The 17,751-nt window shown below is 41.8% G+C and overlaps 1 long non-coding RNA gene across 1 annotated transcript in view; it reads right to left on the bottom strand.

Moving 5' to 3' along the window:
- Positions 1–5,520: 5,520 nt before the first annotated feature.
- LOC138637988 (uncharacterized) overlaps positions 5,521–17,751 on the bottom strand; it is a 155,033-nt gene continuing 142,802 nt past the window's right edge. The window contains exon 3 of the long non-coding RNA XR_011312430.1: positions 5,521–5,652. This is a non-coding gene — a long non-coding RNA (uncharacterized lncRNA). The remainder of the gene's footprint in view (positions 5,653–17,751) is intronic.

A 17,751-nucleotide genomic window follows, 5' to 3' on the forward strand; every position in this document is an offset into this window, starting at 1 on the left:
ACCGGGCATATATGGTGAGAAATATTTAGGTGGTGCCCGCTCGACTTTCTTTTTCTGCCTATTATCTAGTTTACTTATGTTGCACTATTTTATTTTCCTGGTGTTACTTTTGCACATGTATTACTGGCGTCTTTTAAAAATATGAATATTATTTAGTTTACTTATGTTACAGTATTTTATTTTCCGTGTGTTACTTATGCCCATGTATTACTGGCGTCTTCAACAGTTATGATCCATATCTTTTCTATATAAATATGGGTAAATGAATACACCATTATAGAACCATTTCGAATCCATGTTTTGTTGAAAATAACTGGGCATACACAAGAAACCGTGCAATATATCTTTATAGAAATAACACTTCTGCATCCACGGGCGCTTCTCAGCAACCCCTGCAGCTGGTACTCATCAGGCACTGTGAAATAATGCAAAAATACATCTGTGTGCGGCTGGCGGGATCAACATTTTGCTATCATAAGTTTATTGTTCTGTAAAGAACACACAACACATACAGAACACACACACACACAACACACAACAAGCACATATTATGAAAAAATGACAATCATTGTATGTGATTTAAAAGACTTTAGTCACTCACACGTATCACAGAAAGATTTAGTTTAAAAACTGCTTAGTCATGGGGATTTAGATTTATCAGGGGTGATTTAGTTTGAAAGCACACAGCGCCGCGATAATGTCGGGGGTTGGGCAGGCATTTAACAGTCTTTCATATGTATCACAGAAAGATTTTAGCTCCATCTGTGCGAGTTTGCTTTGAGCGTACTGCGCAGCCATGTCAGTAAACATTTTGACATGGACATCATCCCACGAAGGACGACCTGTGTAAGGTGTATGTACAGCAACTTTCTGTTTTTTACCTACACGGCGACGGGATACTGCGCGTTTCTTTAGAGGTAATACAGGGGCAAAAACGCTGGAAGAGCCTGCAAGAGCAGTATCTGCAGATTGCACAGTCTGACACACAGGTATATTGAGGGGGTCTATGGGTGACCACATACCCTCGGAGAGCTGTTCAATTTCTCTGTTTTCAGGAGTAACTTGTGGTATGGCGACTGCGCTATTGGCGTCCCGAGTTATGCAGGGACTAGCGTTCTGCGATGCACGTCTCTCTCTTGAAACGTTCGTATATTTCTGATGTGGAATCTTGGGGCTTGGATTCCCGGGTTGTTTTGGTGCCGCGTAGCATTCATCACGATCCACAACACAGATGGGCGAAAGAGATGTTGTTCTCACCGCCGTATTAGCTCTTTGTGGATGATTCTCTGCAGCTCCGTAATTACGCCGTTGCAAAACGCATTGCTGAAGATTCGGCGTATCTAAAAGAAAAGATACAAGCGTCGGATAGCAGCGAAACGGGTCAAAATTGGAAAAGCTAAACGGCGACGCATAGCTATGATCCTGCGTAATATTTGAAAAGTTAACGGTGCCAGTTACCCATGAAATCATTGTAACAATATTTACATAAACCTGTATAGAGCAGCCCAGATATATACTTACAAGTATGAAGCGGGAATTGCCCCCCAACAGCTCCTGGTTTAACGGTCGGCGCAATGCTCAAGCTCGCCGAGATGGGAATATTCTCTTTTTCAAGCTGTATTTTCCGGGCAACTAGATTAGCGGATCAAAAAAAAAAGGGAAGAAGCCAGCACTGCTTATGGTCAGAACGCAATAACTGAAGTGCAATTGCACATAAATTCTAACTGTATTTGAAATATGAGACATTTAGCAAACAATTGATCAATTCTTTGAGCTACCCCGCCACTTCACGGCAATCTCATAATGGGGCAGTCCTAATCTTCGTATTTTATTTACGTTGTGCCATTATGGCTTCCTGAATGTATAAAAAAAAAAAAGGACCACATTAAATGCGAACTGTACCTGGAGCATTTTCAGAATCACTCCCTTGGTGCCAGGAAAGGCAAGCGCAGGTAAAGGCTGATCAGGTCCAGTGCGGACATTTCAGATCTGGCTTCCACACTGCCAAACCCGCACCAAAGATGAAGGGTGAGACAGGCTGAGACACAGGTGCACAATTAACTTGAGCCTGAGGCGGGGCAGGGCTGCTGTGTGTGTGCACAGCAGCCTATCAATCACAGTGAACACAGAAAGAATGGCGCACATAACCCAGCGTGCGCGGCAACAGTGGTGGTCAGCCACATACCAATGCAAAGCAAAAAAAAAGGGAAGAAGCCAGCACTGCTTATGGTCAGAACGCAATAACTGAAGTGCAATTGCACATAAATTCTAACTGTATTTCAAATATGAGACATTTAGCAAACAATTGATCAATTCTTTGAGCTACCCCGCCACTTCACGGCAATCTCATAATGGGGCAGTCCTAATCTTCGTATTTTATTTACGTTGTGCCATTATGGCTTCCTGAATGTATAAAAAAAAAAGGACCACATTAAATGCGAACTGTACCTGGAGCATTTTCAGAATCACTCCCTTGGTGCCAGGAAAGGCAAGCGCAGGTAAAGGCCAATCAGGTCCAGTGCGGACATTTCAGATCTGGCTTCCACACTGCCAAACCCGCACCAAAGATGAAGGGTGAGACAGGCTGAGACACAGGTGCACAATTAACTTGAGCCTGAGGCGGGGCAGGGCTGCTGTGTGTGTGCACAGCAGCCTATCAATCACAGTGAACACAGAAAGAATGGCGCACATCTTTGGTGCGGGTTTGGCAGTGTGGAAGCCAGATCTGAAATGTCCGCACTGGACCTTATCGGCCTTTACCTGCGCTTGCCTTTCCTGGCACCAAGGGAGTGATTCTGAAAATGCTCCAGGTACAGTTCGCATTTAATGTGGTCCTTTTTTTTTTTTTTATACATTCAGGAAGCCATAATGGCACAACGTAAATAAAATACGAAGATTAGGACTGCCCCATTATGAGATTGCCGTGAAGTGGCGGGGTAGCTCAAAGAATTGATCAATTGTTTGCTAAATGTCTCATATTTGAAATACAGTTAGAATTTATGTGCAATTGCACTTCAGTTATTGCGTTCTGACCATAAGCAGTGCTGGCTTCTTCCCTTTTTTTTTGCTTTGCATTGGTATGTGGCTGACCACCACTGTTGCCGCGCACGCTGGGTTATGTGCGCCATTCTTTCTGTGTTCACTGTGATTGATAGGCTGCTGTGCACACACACAGCAGCCCTGCCCCGCCTCAGGCTCAAGTTAATTGTGCACCTGTGTCTCAGCCTGTCTCACCCTTCATCTTTGGTGCGGGTTTGGCAGTGTGGAAGCCAGATCTGAAATGTCCGCACTGGACCTGATCGGCCTTTACCTGCGCTTGCCTTTCCTGGCACCAAGGGAGTGATTCTGAAAATGCTCCAGGTACAGTTCGCATTTAATGTGGTCCTTTTTTTTTTTTTTTATACTTTCAGGAAGCCATAATGGCACAACGTAAATAAAATACGAAGATTAGGACTGCCCCATTATGAGATTGCCGTGAAGTGGCGGGGTAGCTCAAAGAATTGATCAATTGTTTGCTAAATGTCTCATATTTGAAATACAGTTAGAATTTATGTGCAATTGCACTTCAGTTATTGCGTTCTGACCATAAGCAGTGCTGGCTTCTTCCCTTTTTTTTTGCTTTGCATTGGTATGTGGCTGACCACCACTGTTGCCGCGCACGCTGGGTTATGTGCGCCATTCTTTCTGTGTTCACTGTGATTGATAGGCTGCTGTGCACACACACAGCAGCCCTGCCCCGCCTCAGGCTCAAGTTAATTGTGCACCTGTGTCTCAGCCTGTCTCACCCTTCATCTTTGGTGCGGGTTTGGCAGTGTGGAAGCCAGATCTGAAATGTCCGCACTGGACCTGATCGGCCTTTACCTGCGCTTGCCTTTCCTGGCACCAAGGGAGTGATTCTGAAAATGCTCCAGGTACAGTTCGCATTTAATGTGGTCCTTTTTTTTTTTTTTATACATTCAGGAAGCCATAATGGCACAACGTAAATAAAATACGAAGATTAGGACTGCCCCATTATGAGATTGCCGTGAAGTGGCGGGGTAGCTCAAAGAATTGATCAATTGTTTGCTAAATGTCTCATATTTGAAATACAGTTAGAATTTATGTGCAATTGCACTTCAGTTATTGCGTTCTGACCATAAGCAGTGCTGGCTTCTTCCCTTTTTTTTTGCTTTGCATTAGTATGTGGCTGACCACCACTGTTGCCACGCACGCTGGGTTATGTGCGCCATTCTTTCTGTGTTCACTGTGATTGATAGGCTGCTGTGCACACACACAGCAGCCCTGCCCCGCCTCAGGCTCAAGTTAATTGTGCACCTGTGTCTCAGCCTGTTTCACCCTTCATCTTTGGTGCGGGTTTGGCAATGTGGAAGCCAGATCTGAAATGTCCGCACTGGACCTGATCGGCCTTTACCTGCGCTTGCCTTTCCTGGCACCAAGGGAGTGATTCTGAAAATGCTCCAGGTACAGTTCGCATTTAATGTGGTCCTTTTTTTTTTTTTTTTTTTATACATTCAGGAAGCCATAATGGCACAACGTAAATAAAATACGAAGATTAGGAGTGCCCCATTATGAGATTGCCGTGAAGTGGCGGGGTAGCTCAAAGAATTGATCAATTGTTTGCTAAATGTCTCATATTTGAAATACAGTTAGAATTTATGTGCAATTGCACTTCAGTTATTGCGTTCTGACCATAAGCAGTGCTGGCTTCTTCCCTTTTTTTTTGCTTTGCATTGGTATGTGGCTGACCACCACTGTTGCCGCGCACGCTGGGTAATGTGCGCCATTCTTTCTGTGTTCACTGTGATTGATAGGCTGCTGTGCACACACACAGCAGCCCTGCCCCGCCTCAGGCTCAAGTTAATTGTTCACCTGTGTCTCAGCCTGTCTCACCCTTCATCTTTGGTGCGGGTTTGGCAGTGTGGAAGCCAGATCTGAAATGTCCGCACTGGACCTGATCGGCCTTTACCTGCGCTTGCCTTTCCTGGCACCAAGGGAGTGATTCTGAAAATGCTCAAGGTACAGTTCGCATTTAATGTGGTCCTTTTTTTTTTTTTTTATACATTCAGGAAGCCATAATGGCACAACGTAAATAAAATACGAAGATTAGGACTGCCCCATTATGAGATTGCTGTGAAGTGGCGGGGTAGCTCAAACAATTGATCAATTGTTTGCTAAATGTCTCATATTTGAAATACAGTTAGAATTTATGTGCAATTGCACTTCAGTTATTGCGTTCTGACCATAAGCAGTGCTGGCTTCTTCCCTTTTTTTTTTGCTTTAGATTAGCGGATGTAAGTAAAAATATAACGATTAGCTAACACAGAATTGATTTTCTGCACAAAACTGCAGTGTTGAGACGGATATATATATATATATTTTTTCAAAATGAATTTTCTGACAGCTAGTTAGCAGCTGTAAGTAAATATGAGTATTACACAAAAGTGAGAATCGACTGTATTTCAAGTGAACAGATACCTTTTCTATTCTTGAAACACCTGCGTAACGAGCTGCCGCGTCTTTTAGGCGCATCGGGTTTCGATGAAATTGCAGGGTTCTTGACATCTATGATCTCCACGTCTGAACCCAGCGTATCGCATGGTTCGGGAACACACCAGTTTTCAGGCATATCGTCAGATGTCTCCGTGTCAGTATCTGTATGAGAAATTGCGCGTAGTTCGTGTTTACATACAAAGGATTAAAGCAACTGACATAGTATAATATAGTTTTACGGCATAAACATATTTGCGGTGTAAAATTAATATAGCAAGACTTATGCCGCTATATATTAATAATTCAGTATTATATTGTTGGCTACCGCTATTATTTGTTTTATTAATCTAATCATATATTTATTATGACATAATTTGTGTAATACATTAGTTAATAGCTGCTATAGTTTTACGCCATAAACAGTATATATTAACATAGATAATATATATATATATATATATATATTTAGCTTTCTTACATGTGATACATGAAAGATAAATATCTTTGTACCGTGTTACAATGACATTTTTCCCTATCTAAAAGCAAAATGGCGCGCCTAATTACCCATGATGAGGTGAAGAGCAGGGCCATTATCGGCTATCCGCTCCACGGCTTCAATGCGCTCATAATTCTGCGTTATGAAATTATTGCGCCAATCGGGCGACATACACGGCTCTTAAATAAGAAAGAATGCATGAATATATAATTAATATAAATTACTTATAATATAATGACTCAATCAGAATGAGTCAATACTCTGTACATTATACGCGCATAATACTGAGTTAATACATGCATTAATTGCATGTATGCCTGTGTTCTGGGTGTTAACAGAAGGCGTGTGGTGGGGGCGTAACTGGGTGTGTTTCTGGGTGTTAACAGCTGGCTTGTTTTCTGACACTCAGGATAAATACAACTGGCTGTACCACTATAGTACAGCAGACATCTGGCTTGAAAAAGGCTCAGTGTGAGCCGAAACGTCGCACAGAGATGTGGGTTCAATAAAAGTCACATTTTTACCTGCATGAGGATTTGGAGTGCTGCCTTCATTTGCTGATTTTTATATATATATATATATATTTATATATTCATGCATTCTTTCTTATTTAAGAGCCGTGTATGTCGCCCGATTGGCGCAATAATTTCATAACGCAGAATTATGAGCGCATTGAAGCCGTGGAGCGGATAGCCGATAATGGCCCTGCTCTTCACCTCATCATGGGTAATTAGGCGCGCCATTTTGCTTTTAGATAGGGAAAAATGTCATTGTAACACGGTACAAAGATATTTATCTTTCATGTATCACATGTAAGAAAGCTAAATATATATATATATATATATATATTATCTATGTTAATATATACTGTTTATGGCGTAAAACTATAGCAGCTATTAACTAATGTATTACACAAATTATGTCATAATAAATATATGATTAGATTAATAAAACAAATAATAGCGGTAGCCACCAATATAATACTGAATTATTAATATATAGCGGCATAAGTCTTGCTATATTAATTTTACACCGCAAATATGTTTATGCCGTAAAACTATATTATACTATGTCAGTTGCTTTAATCCTTTGTAAGTAAACACGAACTACGCGCAATTTCTCATACAGATACTGACACGGAGACATCTGACGATATGCCTGAAAACTGGTGTGTTCCCGAACCATGCGATACACTGGGTTCAGACGTGGAGATCATAGATGTCAAGAACCCTGCAATTTCATCGAAACCCGATGCGCCTAAAAGACGCGGCAGCTCGTTACGCAGGTGTTTCAAGAATAGAAAAGGTATCTGTTCACTTGAAATACAGTCGATTCTCACTTTTGTGTAATACTCATATTTACTTACAGCTGCTAACTAGCTGTCAGAAAATTCATTTTGAAAAAATATATATATATATCCGTCTCAACGCTGCAGTTTTGTGCAGAAAATCAATTCTGTGTTAGCTAATCGTTATATTTTTACTTACATCCGCTAATCTAGTTGCCCGGAAAATACAGCTTGAAAAAGAGAATATTCCCATCTCGGCGAGTTTGAGCATTGCGCCGACCGTTAAACCAGGAGCTGTTGTGGGGCAATTCCCGCTTCATACTTGTAAGTATATATCTGGGCTGCTCTATACAGGTTTATGTAAATATTGTTACAATGATTTCATGGGTAACTGGCACCGTTAACTTTTCAAATATTACGCAGGATCATAGCTATGCGTCGCCGTTTAGCTTTTCCAATTTTGACCCGTTTCGCTGCTATCCGACGCTTGTATCTTTTCTTTTAGATACGCCGAATCTTCAGCAACATAGTAACATAGTAACATAGTTAGTAAGGCCGAAAAAAGACATTTGTCCATCCAGTTCAGCCTATATTCCATCATAATAAATCCCCAGATCTACGTCCTTCTACAGAACCTAATAATTGTATGATACAATATTGTTCTGCTCCAGGAAGACATCCAGGCCTCTCTTGAACCCCTCGACTGAGTTCGCCATCACCACCTCCTCAGGCAAGCAATTCCAGATTCTCACTGCCCTAACAGTAAAGAATCCTCTTCTATGTTGGTGGAAAAACCTTCTCTCCTCCAGACGCAAAGAATGCCCCCTTGTGCCCGTCACCTTCCTTGGTATAAACAGATCCTCAGCGAGATATTTGTATTGTCCCCTTATATACTTATACATGGTTATTAGATCGCCCCTCAGTCGTCTTTTTTCTAGACTAAATAATCCTAATTTCGCTAATCTATCTGGGTATTGTAGTTCTCCCATCCCCTTTATTAATTTTGTTGCCCTCCTTTGTACTCTCTCTAGTTCCATTATATCCTTCCTGAGCACCGGTGCCCAAAACTGGACACAGTACTCCATGTGCGGTCTAACTAGGGATTTGTACAGAGGCAGTATAATGCTCTCATCATGTGTATCCAGACCTCTTTTAATGCACCCCATGATCCTGTTTGCCTTGGCAGCTGCTGCCTGGCACTGGCTGCTCCAGGTAAGTTTATCATTAACTAGGATCCCCAAGTCCTTCTCCCTGTCAGATTTACCCAGTGGTTTCCCGTTCAGTGTGTAATGGTGATATTGATTCCCTCTTCCCATGTGTATAACCTTACATTTATCATTGTTAAACCTCATCTGCCACCTTTCAGCCCAAGTTTCCAACTTATCCAGATCCATCTGTAGCAGAATACTATCTTCTCTTGTATTAACTGCTTTACATAGTTTTGTATCATCTGCAAATATCGATATTTTACTGTGTAAACCTTCTACCAGATCATTAATGAATATGTTGAAGAGAACAGGTCCCAATACTGACCCCTGCGGTACCCCACTGGTCACAGCGACCCAGTTAGAGACTATACCATTTATAACCACCCTCTGCTTTCTATCACTAAGCCAGTTACTAACCCATTTACACACATTTTCCCCCAGACCAAGCATTCTCATTTTGTGTACCAACCTCTTGTGCGGCACGGTATCAAACGCTTTGGAAAAATCGAGATATACCACGTCCAATGACTCACCGTGGTCCAGTCTATAGCTTACCTCTTCATAAAAACTGATTAGATTGGTTTGACAGGAGCGATTTCTCATAAACCCATGCTGATATGGAGTTAAACAGTTATTCTCATTGAGATAATCCAGAATAACATCCCTCAGAAACCCTTCAAATATTTTACCAACAATAGAGGTTAGACTTACTGGCCTATAATTTCCAGGTTCACTTTTAGAGCCCTTTTTGAATATTGGCACCACATTTGCTATGCGCCAGTCCTGCGGAACAGACCCTGTCGCTATAGAGTCACTAAAAATAAGAAATAATGGTTTATCTATTACATTACTTAGTTCTCTTAGTACTCGTGAGTGTATGCCATCCGGACCCGGAGATTTATCTATTTTAATCTTATTTAGCCGGTTTCGCACCTCTTCTTGGGTTAGATTGGTGACTCTTAATATAGGGTTTTCATTGTTTCTTGGGATTTCACCTAGCATTTCATTTTCCACCGTGAATACCGTGGAGAAGAAGGTGTTTAATATGTTAGCTTTTTCCTCGTCATCTACAACCATTCTTTCCTCACTATTTTTTAAGGGGCCTACATTTTCAGTTTTTATTCTTTTACTATTGATATAGTTGAAGAACAGTTTGGGATTAGTTTTACTCTCCTTAGCAATGTGCTTCTCTGTTTCCTTTTTGGCAGCTTTAATTAGTTTTTTAGATAAAGTATTTTTCTCCCTATAGTTTTTTAGAGCTTCAATGGTGCCATCCTGCTTTAGTAGTGCAAATGCTTTCTTTTTACTGTTAATTGCCTGTCTTACTTCTTTGTTTAGCCACATTGGGTTTTTCCTATTTCTAGTCCTTTTATTCCCACAAGGTATAAACCGCTTACACTGCCTATTTAGGATGTTCTTAAACATTTCCCATTTATTATCTGTATTCTCATTTCTGAGGATATTGTCCCAGTCTACCAGATTAAGGGCATCTCTAAGCTGTTCAAACTTTGCCTTCCTAAAGTTCAATGTTTTTGTGACTCCCTGACAAGTCCCCCTAGTGAAAGACAGGTGAAATTGCACAATATTGTGGTCGCTATTTCCTAAATGCCCAACCACCTGCAGATTTGTTATTCTGTCAGGTCTATTAGATAGTATTAGGTCTAAAAGTGCTGCTCCTCTGGTTGGATTCTGCACCAATTGTGAAAGATAATTTTTCTTGGTTATTAGCAGAAACCTGTTGCCTTTATGGGTTTCACAGGTTTCTGTTTCCCAGTTAATATCCGGGTAGTTAAAGTCCCCCATAACCAGGACCTCATTATGGGTTGCAGCTTCATCTATCTGCTTTAGAAGTAGACTTTCCATGGTTTCTGTTATATTTGGGGGTTTGTAACAGACCCCAATGAGAATTTTGTTACCATTTTTCCCTCCATGAATTTCAACCCATATGGACTCGACATCCTCATTCCCTTCGCTAATATCCTCCCTTAAAGTGGACTTTAGACAAGACTTTACATAGAGACAAACCCCTCCTCCTCTCCGATTTTTACGATCCTTTCTAAACAGACTGTAACCCTGTAAGTTAACTGCCCAGTCATAGCTTTCATCTAACCATGTCTCGGTTATTCCCACTATGTCAAAGTTACCTGTAGATATTTCTGCTTCTAGTTCTTCCATCTTGTTTGTCAGGCTTCTGGCGTTTGCGAGCATGCAGTTTAGAGGATTTTGTTTTGTTCCAATCTCCTCACTGTGGATTGTTTTAGAAATGTTCTTACCTCCCTTCTGAGTATGTTTTCCTGGGTCGTCTTTGTTCGAGTCTAATGTTTTTCTTCCCGTCCCCCCTTCTTCTAGTTTAACGCCCTCCTGATGAGTGTAGCGAGTCTTCTGGCGAATGTGTTTTGCAACGGCGTAATTACAGAGCTGCAGAGAATCATCCACAAAGAGCTAATACGGCGGTGAGAACAACATCACTTTCGCCCATCTGTGTTGTGGATCGTGATGAATGCTACGCGGCACCAAAACAACCCGGGAATCCAAGCCCCAAGATTCCACATCAGAAATATACGAACGTTTCAAGAGAGAGACGTGCATCGCAGAACGCTAGTCCCTGCATAACTCGGGACGCCAATAGCGCAGTCGCCATACCACAAGTTACTCCTGAAAACAGAGAAATTGAACAGCTCTCCGAGGGTATGTGGTCACCCATAGACCCCCTCAATATACCTGTGTGTCAGACTGTGCAATCTGCAGATACTGCTCTTGCAGGCTCTTCCAGCGTTTTTGCCCCTGTATTACCTCTAAAGAAACGCGCAGTATCCCGTCGCCGTGTAGGTAAAAAACAGAAAGTTGCTGTACATACACCTTACACAGGTCGTCCTTCGTGGGATGATGTCCATGTCAAAATGTTTACTGACATGGCTGCGCAGTACGCTCAAAGCAAACTCGCACAGATGGAGCTAAAATCTTTCTGTGATACATATGAAAGACTGTTAAATGCCTGCCCAACCCCCGACATTATCGCGGCGCTGTGTGCTTTCAAACTAAATCACCCCTGATAAATCTAAATCCCCATGACTAAGCAGTTTTTAAACTAAATCTTTCTGTGATACGTGTGAGTGACTAAAGTCTTTTAAATCACATACAATGATTGTCATTTTTTCATAATATGTGCTTGTTGTGTGTTGTGTGTGTGTGTGTTCTGTATGTGTTGTGTGTTCTTTACAGAACCATAAACTTATGATAGCAAAATGTTGATCCCGCCAGCCGCACACAGATGTATTTTTGCATTATTTCACAGTGACTGATGAGTACCAGCTGCAGGGGTTGCTGAGAAGCGCCCGTGGATGCAGAAGTGTTATTTCTATAAAGATATATTGCACGGTTTCTTGTGTATGCCCAGTTATTTTCAACAAAACATGGATTCGAAATGGTTCTATAATGGTGTATTCATTTACCCATATTTATATAGAAAAGATATGGATCATTGAAGACGCCAGTAATACACGGGCATAAGTAACACACGGAAAATAAAATACTGTAACATAAGTAAACTAGATAATATTCATATTTTTAAAGAATCCAGTAATACATGTGCAAAAGTAACACCTGGAACCGTATCAGATTTTGTGACATCAAGATTTTCAGGCTCATCCCTTTGTTCAGCGCGTTGTTATCAGATTCCGCAAAGATGCATTTGTCAGCATTATGCTGTTAGCTAACTTAAAATTTGAGATGCTGTTTTATTGTGAGAAATAAAATTTATATTCGTATAAAACACACCGCTTCTTACTTGCGTGTGTTGTAATATGGCCACATACATAATGTGCACATGACCCGCAGATAACCCTACATAACCCTACAGGTACAAACAGAAAATCTGTCTTTTCTGTTTGTGAAAAAAAGCATTTAGTTAATGGCCAGTAGAGACACAAATAACTTTTCTGAGAAAGGTAGAAACACAAATAACTTTTCTGAGAAAGCGAATACAAAAACAATTGACCTAGGTGTTATAAACCACTGACCCGCAGATAACCCTACATAACCCTACAGGTACAATACAGGTACAAACAGAAAATCTGTCTTTTCTGTTTGTGAAAATAAGCATTTAGTTAATGGTCAGTAGAGACACAAATAACTTTTCTGTTTGTGTAAATAAGCATTTAGTTAATGGTCAGTAGAGACACAAATAAACAGCTTGGTGTGTTATAAAACAAAAGTTCTGCACTATATGTGTACACTGTGAATAAAACACAGCTTACAGAATCAAGCTCGAACTACGTATAAAATCTAATATAAAACAAAATACGTGAATAATATCAAAATGCAACAAATTAAAATATATCAAACTATATCAAAAGGGGGAAATCAAACAAGGAGGGACAGCTGGATACCAGCCGTCAGACAAGGGGAGGGGAGGGGTTACACATTTTGATACACTTTGATAGGGGCGGGGCACCTGTCAGATTGAGTTTGATGAATGATGGGTATGCTACACTACTGCTGTGCCATATAGTGCTCTGCACCGTTCATATTTCCCCATAGCTCTGCCATATAGTGCTCTGCACCGTTCATATTTCCCCATAGCTCTGCCATATAGTGCTCTGCACCGTTCATATTTCCCCATAGCTCTGCCATATAGTGCTCTGCACCGTTCATATTTCCCCATAGCTCTGCCATATAGTGCTCTGCACCGTTCATATTGCCCCATAGCTCTGCCATATAGTGCTCTGCACCGTTCATATTTCCCCATAGATGCTCCGCATATATCTGTGCCGTTGCTGCTGCTGCTGCAGCAATAAAAACAAAAAAAAAAAAAAAAGCCATACTCACCTCTCTTGCTTGCAGCTCCCCAGCGTCCGGTCCCGGCGTCTCTCCGCTCTGACTGTTCAGGCAGAGGGCGCCACGCACACTATATGCGTCATCGCGCCCTCTGACGTGCACAGTCAGTGCAGAAAGACGCCGGGAAGATGGAGCGGCGCCCGGCGGCTGGAACGTGGACAGGTAAATATGACACTTACCTGCTCCCAGCGTCCCGCTCCTTCCCCCGCACAGCTGGTCTTCGGTGCCGCAGCTTCTTCCTCTATCAGCGGTCACCGTTACTGCTGATTAGAGAAATGAATAGGCGGCTCCACCCCTATGGGAGGTGGAGCCGCTTATTCATTTCTCTAATGAGCGGTCCCACGTGACCGCTGAACAGTGGAAGAGATGCAGCGCCGAAGACCGTGGGACAGCAGGGGGAGCGTCAGGATCGCTGGAAGCAGGTAAGTATGCCTCAGCGCCCTCTCCCCCTCACCCGCCGACCCTGCCACCCACCTTGACTCGAGTATAAGCCGAGAGGGGCACTTTCAGCCCAAAAATTTGGGCTGAAAGTCTCGGCTTATACTCGAGTATATACGGTATATATATATATATATATATATATATATATATATATATATATATATATATACACACACACACACTAAATAATTGTCTAAGGGTCACTTCCGTCTTTCTATGTACTTCTGTCTGTCACGGATATTCATTGGTCGTGGCCTCTGTCTCATGGAATCCAAGTCGCTGATTGGTCGTGGCAAAACGCCCACGACCATTGCCACGACAAATCAGCGACGGGCGCAGTCCGGCGGCAACATGGCAGCTCCTTCCTCCCCACAGTCAGTGCCCACTCCGTACTCCCCTCCAGTCAGCGCTCACAGGGTTAATGGCAGCATTAACCGACCATGCTATGCCACTGTGTAACGCACTCGGTTAACGCTGCTATTAACCCTGTTATTAACACTGCTATTAACCCAACGCATCAATAGTAAAAAGATCCAATGTTAAAAATAATGAAAAAAATAAAAAATCGTTATATACTCATCGTCCGTCGGCCCCTCGGATCCACAACAGGCCTTTCCCGCTCGCGACGCTCCGGTAACCGGTGCATGCTGCGATCTCGCAAGATGATGACGTAGCAGTCTCGCGAGACCACTACGTCATCATCATGTGAGACCACAATGCACTTTTGAGACCGGAGCGCACGACGAGCATCGGTAACCGCTTCGCTTAGATCAGGGGGCTCCGGTAGGTGAGTATATAACTAGTTTTTATATTAATTCTTTTTTTTTTTTTTTAACAGGGATATGATGCCCACATTGCTATATACTACGTGGGCTGGGCAATATACTACATGGGCTGTGAAATATACTACATGGGCTGTGCTATATAATATACTAAGTGGCTGGGCAATATACTACGTGACTGGGTAATATAGTAACATATAACATAGTAACATAGTAAGGCCGAAAAAAGACATTTGTCCATCCAGTTCAGCCTATATTCCATCATAATAGATCACCAGATCTACGTCCTTCTACAGAACCTAATAATTGTATGATACAATATTGTTCTGCTCCAGGAAGACATCCAGACCTCTCTTGAACCCCTCGACTGAGCTCGCCATCACCACCTCCTCAGGCAAGCAATTCCAGATTCTCACTGCCCTAACAGTAAAGAATCCTCTTCTATGTTGGTGGAAAAACCTTCTCTCCTCCAGACGCAAAGAATGCCCCCTTGTGCCCGTCACCTTCCTTGGTATAAACAGATCCTCAGCGAGATATTTGTATCGTCCCCTTATATACTTATACATGGTTATTAGATCGCCGCTTAGTCGTCTTTTTTCTAGAGTAAATAATCCTAATTTCGCTAATCTATCTGGGTATTGTAGATCTCCCATCCTCTTTATTAATTTTGTTGCCCTCCTTTGTACTCTCTCTAGTTCCATTATATCCTTCCTGAGCACCGGTGCCCAAAACTGGACACAGTACTCCATGTGCGGTCTAACTAGGGATTTGTACAGAGGCAGTATAATGCTCTCATCATGTGTATCCAGACCTCTTTTAATGCACCCCATGATCCTGTTTGCCTTGGCAGCTGCTGCCTGGCACTGGCTGCTCCAGGTAAGTTTATCATTAACTAGGATCCCCAAGTCCTTCTCCCTGTCAGATTTACCCAGTGGTTTCCTGTTCAGTGTGTAATGGTGATATTGATTCCTTCTTCCCATGTGTATAACCTTACATTTATCATTGTTAAACCTCATCTGCCACCTTTCAGCCCAAGTTTCCAACTTATCCAGATCCATCTGTAGCAGAATACTATCTTCTCTTGTATTAACTGCTTTACATAGTTTTGCATCATCTGCAAATATCGATATTTTACTGTGTAAACCTTCTACCAGATCATTAATGAATATGTTGAAGAGAACAGGTCCCAATACCGACCCCTGCGGTACCCCACTGGTCATAGGGACCCAGTTAGAGACTATACCATTTATAACCACCCTCTGCTTTCTATCACTAAGCCAGTTACTAACCCATTTACACACATTTTCCCCCAGACCAAGCATTCTCATTTTGTGTACCAACCTCTTGTGCGGCACGGTATCAAACGCTTTGGAAAAATCGAGATATACCACATCCAATGACTCACCGTGGTCCAGCCTATAGCTTACCTCTTCATAAAAACTGATTAGATTGGTTTGACAGGAGCGATTTCTCATAAACCCATGCTGATATGGAGTTAAACAGTTATTCTCATTGAGATAATCCAGAATAACATCCCTCAGAAACCCTTCAAATATTTTACCAACAATAGAGGTTAGACTTACTGGCCTATAATTTCTAGGTTCACTTTTAGAGCCCTTTTTGAATATTGGCACCACATTTGCTATGTGCCAGTCCTGCGGAACAGACCCCGTCGCTATAGAGTCCCTAAAAATAAGAAATAATGGTTTATCTATTACATTACTTAGTTCTCTTAGTACTCGTGGGTGTATGCCATCCGGACCCGGAGATTTATCTATTTTAATCTTATTTAGCCGGTTTCGCACCTCTTCTTGGGTTAGATTGGTGACCCTTAATATAGGGTTTTCATTGTTTCTTGGGATTTCACCTAGCATTTCATTTTCCACCGTGAATACCGTGGAGAAGAAGGTGTTTAATATGTTAGCTTTTTCCTCGTCATCTACAACCATTCTTTCCTCACTATTTTTTAAGGGGCCTACATTTTCAGTTTTTATTCTTTTACTATTGATATAGTTGAAGAACAGTTTGGGATTAGTTTTACTCTCCTTAGCAATGTGCTTCTCTGTTTCCTTTTTGGCAGCTTTAACTAGTTTTTTAGATAAAGTATTTTTCTCCCTATAGTTTTTTAGAGCTTCAATGGTGCAATCCTGCTTTAGTAGTGCAAATGCTTTCTTTTTACTGTTAAAAAGACGTGGCTGGGCAATATACTACATACTATGTGGCTGGGCAATATATTATGTGGCCGGGAAATATACAACGTGACTGGGCAATATACTACGTCACTGGGCAATATACTACGTCACTGGGCAATATACTACGTCACTGGGCAATATACTACGTTACTGGGCAATATAACACATGGCTGGGCAATATACTACGTGACTGGGCAATATACTACGTAACTCGGCAATATACTACATAGCTGGGCAATATACTACATGGCTGGTCAATATACTACGTCACTGGGCAATATACTACGTGGCTGGGCAATATACTACGTGACTGGGCAATATACTACGTGACTGGGCAATATACTACGAGGCTGGGCAATATTCTACGTGGCTGGGCAATATACTACGTAGCTGGGCAATATACTACGTAGCTGGGCAATATTCTACGTGGCTGGGCAATATACTACGTGACTTGGCAATATACTACGTGACTGGGCAATATTCTACGTGGCTGGGCAATATACTATCTGGCTGGGCAATATACTACGTGGCTGTGCTATATACAACGTGGACATGCATATCCTAGCATACCCGATGCGTTAGAATCAGGCCACCACCTAGTATATATATATAAGTGCCTGCAGCGCTGTAAGTCAGATCGGTGATCTGACAGAGTGCTGTGCAAACTGTCAGATCACCGATCTGTGATGTCCCAGGGCTGTCAGATCACCGATCTGTGATGTCCCCCCCTGGGACAAAGTAAAAAAGTAAAAAAAAAATTTCCACACGTGTATAAAATAAAATAAAAAAAAATTCCTAAATAATGAAAAAATATATATATATTATTCCCATAAATACATTTCTTTATCTAAATAAAAAAACAAACAATAAAAGTACACATATTTAGTATCGCCGCATCCGTAACGACCCAACCTTTAAAACTGTCCCACTAGTTAACCCCTTCAGTAAACACCGTAAGAAAAAAAAAAAACGAGGCAAAAAACAACGCTTTATTATCATACCGCCGAACAAAAAGTGG

This window comes from Ranitomeya imitator, chromosome 5, assembly GCF_032444005.1.
Source record: "Ranitomeya imitator isolate aRanImi1 chromosome 5, aRanImi1.pri, whole genome shotgun sequence".
Taxonomy (NCBI): domain Eukaryota; kingdom Metazoa; phylum Chordata; class Amphibia; order Anura; family Dendrobatidae; genus Ranitomeya; species Ranitomeya imitator.